The following is a 6,000-nucleotide window of genomic DNA, read 5'->3' as shown; positions in this document are numbered from 1 at the left end:
TGTGCCCTGCATATCTTTCTCTTCCCTCCTCCCCAGATTGCTGAGGCCTGTGCCCCAGAAGCGTACCCAGACTTGGTATTTTGGATGTGCCTAGAGGTAAATTGGATGGGCTTGCATGTGCCCCCCCCCCCCCCCCCCAACCACACATCACAAATATCTTCCTGGAGATATGTATTAAGAACATAAGAGGATTTTTTTTCACCTATCCACATCTCCCTCTCCTCTGCGATCCTGTCTCTGAACTCTGGCCCTCCCCAATGTCGGTACAGGCGTCTGCAGCGATTCATTCTTGCTGCTTGCACTGGCCCAGCAGGCTTCCATCTGCCATGTCCTGCACTCACTGACGTCATTGCCCGTTTCCTGTCTGGCGGCACGTGGAAGCCTACGGGCCGGCACAAGCAGCAAGAATGAATCGCTGCCGAGGATACCACAGAGGGAAGGGGTTCAGAGACCGGAAACTCAGATGCCGGGATGCCACAGAGGGGAGGGGGAAGAGAGCAGTGTGGCGCTGCAGCTGGGTGGGCCTGTGCCCACCCAGGCCCACTTACGCCACTGCTGTGCCTTCTGCAGTTTTGAGCTGTTGGTGGGTGGTCTTCACTCCTGGGGTTTAACACAGTCTGTTTTCACTGCTGGAATAGTTTCCACCAGCTGCTCTGGGTGGGTACTGTGGAGCGAGCCTCTCACACAGGTTGGCCGCTGGCAGAATGAGCTCTTGCTCCTTCAGCAACGCAGATGCCACGGTAAATACTGGCAGACTGGCATGTCTGAGGCCCTGAGACTGGTTACCCCTGCCGGCAGTTCTCGGTCTATAGATCACATCGCTGTAAGTTATGCTCAGGGGTTCAGGTAGACGCACCTTTTGTGCCTGACTTGTGCTCTCTTTTCTACTTTACATTCCTATAACTTTATTCGCACGATCATTTCACGTGTGTTGCCAAAAGAACACATGTATAGGTTGTTTTGTCTTTGTGATGGGGTTAGGACGAGCTGCATGTTCGTGCCGTCCTTCGCCCCAGTCAAACGGACAGATCTTCACCAAATATAGGATAAAGGAGCCACCAACTAGAAATACAAAAGTACAAACTGAGCTGCTGGGTAAGCCTGGCCTGTGGGTTTTCCTGTGTCAAACTGAATAATTGCTATTTTTTTGTTTATTCCATTTGTAATCAGTTTTCCATCAAATGCTGCAATTCACGACCTTCTTATGGTTTTCCTAGCTCTGTAGTTCATATCTTGAAATTCTAGAGCTAAAGCAATATTTGTAATTTATTTAAAAGAATTAAATAAATCTTATTCTTGAGCTCTGTCTGACACTGCCGAGAGTTATTCTCCACTCAGAGAAGGAATATTACTCACATCTTCCAGGCATTGAAACCTTTTCCATTTCAGGTTGTTGGTCAGAAATTTGGGTCTGGCGAGGCATCTTCTTTCTTCTTGCTATTCCTATTGTGTTGCTCGTATATTTTTTGTGTAAGTATTTCTGCTTCTGAGAATGTAGTATTTGTTCAGTGAATTTCTTGATGAAGATTGACAGGGCTCAATGGGATCAGTTTAAGGACAGTACGCACTTTGCAATATTACCAGAGTTGTAATTGTGTCTTTAGGAGACTGAAATTGTGGTGTAATGCAATACAGCTGTGTTCTGCATCAGTTGTATTAATGAGTTTCTTCAACATGACAGAGGCTGTGGATACCATATGAATTCAATAAGTTGGTTTCAAGAACAAGAGGCTACTTTGTGAATGTAGTTCATGCATCTGTCATAGTGGTCTCTTCGTCTTCAAAAGCTTTGATTGTTATTAGTTGCTTAGTAGAGTACATTTTTGGACCTATTAACATATTCAAGAGATGAGGGTTGGAACAGAAAGGCTGGTGGTAGGTAGCACAGGCCAGCCACTTCTAAGGTAGTACGCGCTCCATGATGTCAAAATCCATTTGCCCTCTGCCTTGGTCACCCTTTTCTCTCTTGTTTTCCACCACCCCATTCAATGCAGAGGGAGGAAGGGTAGCAGCAAGTGTGATCTGCCTAGTATGATAACAAAAAAAAAGCATGCAGTAGTGTTAAATACTTGATAAGTACTGTATAAATAGGTACACTGAAAGGCAAGTGAGAGGTAGAGCCTAGGAAGGACACAGAGGATCCTCAGTAAGAGGATAGGGTTAGGGGGCAGTGAGGAATAAAGTTAAAGTAAGAGCTTTTGTTCTCTATGCTGTAATTTTTTGTGAAGGGATTTTATACAGAAGGCTAAAAGTATTGGATAATTTTTAGGTACGTCCCCAAATACAAAGTATTTTCACACGGAGGAGCCTTGCCCGGAGGGATGAATATATTTTAACAAAAGATGTTACTATTTTAACAAGAGCGAATTGAACTGGAATGCCATACTGTGTACCTCAATGTGTATGTGTGTGTGTGGAGGGGGAGGGGGAGGGGGGGGGGGAGAACACATCCTAATTTCATCCTCAAGCCGTTTAATCATATGACTGCATCATGTATAACTGCCTATGTGTGACTGACGTTCAGTTTGGTTTATTTGGACCTGATATACCACCCTTCAAATAATGGAGCATGGAAATACATTTCCAGTTGTCCAGGTTGTGATGCCAGTGTTCAATCATGAAGTGGTGTAACCTGCATGGAGCAGCCGATGCAGCTATGGCCACCTTTCTGGGCAGACTGGATGGACCATGTGGGTCTTTATGTTCCGTAATTTACTATGGGCCCTGTTTACAAAGGCGCTAGCGTTGTTATCGCTCTCTAACCGTGTAAACACCCATAGGAATATTATGGGGATTTTCACGGTTAGCACGCACTAAAAGCGCTAGCATGCCTTTGTAAACAGGGTTCTATGTTGCTAATCAGTTTTCAACCACAATTTCAGATGAACCCCAGTTTCTACATGTTGCTGAAGTTTTCAGCGCCTGTGTTGTGTGCATTTTCCTGGAGTCTCTCCTGGTATTTTCAGCCCCTGTTCTCATTGCATTTTCCTCAGCCTTTATCTCTTTGCATTTTCCTGGGGTCTCTCCTGGTATTTGCAGCCCCTGTTCTCATTGCATTTGCACTAGATAGGCTCACTTCCAGTCCTGTCTATTAAACCTCCTTGCAGCAGGTCATAGGTTTGCTTGCTTTGTGTTGAGTGTATGGCAATGAGGGCTGCATGCGAAAGTGGAAACAGAGATTAACCAAATGGCTTCTTTGCTTACAGTGGACTAGATAGGCTCACTTCCAGTCTTGTCTATTAAGCCTCCTTGCAGCAGCTCATAGGTTTGCTTGCTTTGTTTTGAGTGTTCGGCAATCACGGCTGCGCGGGGGGAATGGAAAGAGATTAACCAAATGGCTTCCTTGCTTACAGTAGACTATAGGTTCACTCCCGCTCCAGACCTCCTTGTTTAACCTCCTTCAAGATTCGCGCAGTGCTGGGTTATGGCTGGTGACCGCTGCATACTGTAAGCAGTGGCGGACGTCAAAACAAAGAAGCGCACCTTCTGTTATTAAACCTTGTTTTAGAAAGGCAGATCTCGATGAGTCACGCCCACTGTGACGTTACCTTCACAAGGGGGGCTCGCCACTAAGGGGAACGAGATTGGTACGCTGCCAAGACTTGCAACGGCGGCCTCGCGAGACTTCATCGGAAGTCTTGCGAGGCCGCAACTGGAAGTCTCGGCAGCCATTTTTAAAGAGCATTTGGTCCTGTGAGTAGACATTTTTTTTTTAAGAGCGATGCGGCTGTTGGTACCGGCAGTGGGCAGGACTGGGGATCTTTCCTGCCCCGAAGACTCCACTAGACCACCAGGGTAGCTTCAGCTATGTGGCAGGTCGAAGGATTAGATCGCGGTAATAGCAGGAAGCGCGAGGCGCTGCTTCCCCTGCCTAAGACCGACCCTGCGAGGCACCATTGGCCGTCTCTCTATTTCCGTTACAACCCACAGGTTTGGTTTTTTCAGTGTTTAGGTTTTTGTTACGAGCAGGGACTGTCCTTCTATGTTAAATTGTACTGCGCTGTGTAACCCTAGTAGCGCTTTAGAAATGTCAGATAGTAGTAGTTGCTTATGGAGTATTGTGTTCAGTTTTGGAGGCCGTATCTTGCTAAGGATGTAAAAAGAATTGAAGCGGTGCAAAGAAAAGCTACGAGGATGGTATGGGATTTGCGTTACAAGACGTATGAGGAGAGACTTGCGGACCTGAACATGTATACCCTGGAGGAAAGAAGAAACAGGGGTGATATGATAAAGACGTTCAAATATTTGAAAGGTATTAATCCGCAAACAAACCTTTTCCGGAGATGGGAAGGCGGTAGAACGAGAGGGCATGAAATGAGATTGAAGGGGGGCAGACTCAAGAAGAATGTGAGGAAGTATTTTTTCACGGAGAGGGTGGTGGATGCTTGGAATGCCCTCCCGCGGGAGGTGGTGGACCTGAAAACGGTAACGGAATTCAAACATGCGTGGGATAAACATAAAGGAATCCTGTGCAGAAGGAAGGGATCCTCAGGAGCTTAGCCTAGAATGGGTGGCCGGGGCTGGTGGTTGGGCGGTGGGGATAGTGCTGGGCAGACTTATACGGTCTGTGCCAGAGCCGGTGGTGGGATAGGAGGTAGTGTGCTATTGTGGGTTAAAAACTGGTTAAAAGATAGAAAACAGAGAGTAGGGTTAAATGGTCAGTATTCTCAATGGAGAAGGGTAGTTAGTGGGGTTCCCCAGGGGTCTATGCTGGGACCGCTGCTTTTTAACATATTTATAAATCACCTAGAGATAGGAGTCAGTGGTGGAGCGCAGGGGGAGACAGGGGCGTAGCCACGGGTGGGCCTGGATGGGCTGAGGCCCAGCCACTTTTGCTCCAGGCCCGCCCAGCCTCTTCTGCCCACTCTCCCCGTCCACGTGGTCTGCTCACTTTTACTGTCCTGAAGCGCTGTTCTCCCTCCAGCACCGGTGATTCCCATAGCCAGCCTTCTGCCAGCGCGCATCGTCGGGGCCTCTTCTCAGGCGCGTCACACCTTTGCAGAAAACAGGAAGTTGCAGAGTAAGCGTGACGCGCCTGAGAAGAGGCTCCGACGACGTGCACTGGCAGAAGGCTGGCTATGGGAATCACCGGTGCTGGAGGGAGAATGGCGCTTCAGGTCAGTAAAAATGACCAGAACTGACCATGTGCAGGGGGGCTGTCGTGGGGGGGGGGGGGGGGGGTAGCAGGTGGAGAGGCAATGCAGCGGTGGGGGGGGGGGGGGGGGTGGCGGCAGCGGGTGGAGAGGAAATGCGAAGCCTGTGTCCACCCACTCCACCTCCAGGCCCATCTAAAAATTAAACTCTGGCTACGCTACTGGGGGGAGCAGTCGCTCATGCCAGTAAATATTTTTTTCTCCCCAACCTCCCTGTCTCTTCTGCCCCCACTCTCTGCCGTCTGTGACTCCACGTGGTCACTTTTTACTGCCCTGAAGCCTCCCTCTTGCACCAGCAATTCACAAAGCCTTCTGCCAGCGTCGGGACCTCTCCAAAGTCGTGTTCCACCTCTGCGGAAACCAGGAAGTTGTATTAGAGTAGGTGGGACGTGCCTGAGGAGAGGTCCCAACGCTGGCAGAAGGCTATGTAAGTTGCCGCTGCCGGAGAGGAAAAATAAAGGCATATAGTGCAGAAACAATAATACCTATCTAGTTAAACAATACTGTGGGAATGTGGTCACATGTTTCTGAGTCCAGGTGGGCAGACTGAACTCAACAGGCTCCACCTCCCCCTTCACATACCAAATTAATTAGAGCTGTGTCTTTATCTTCTACATTCCAACTTATTTTCACACAAAGTTAAACAATCATTTTCAAAAATACAGACCCCCAAATGCACTGTCGTTCAAGGCAGAGTTGAAAAACAATCTTTAAAATTCACTTCTATTACATTCGGTCCTTGATTTTCTACTACTACTACTATTTAGCATTTCTATAGCGCTACAAGGCATACACAGCGCTGCACAAACATAGAAGAAAGACAGTCCCTGCTCAAAGAGCTTACAAT

This window comes from Microcaecilia unicolor, chromosome 6, assembly GCF_901765095.1.
Source record: "Microcaecilia unicolor chromosome 6, aMicUni1.1, whole genome shotgun sequence".
Lineage (NCBI taxonomy): Eukaryota > Metazoa > Chordata > Amphibia > Gymnophiona > Siphonopidae > Microcaecilia > Microcaecilia unicolor.
Note: the sequence above shows the minus strand (reverse complement) of the source record.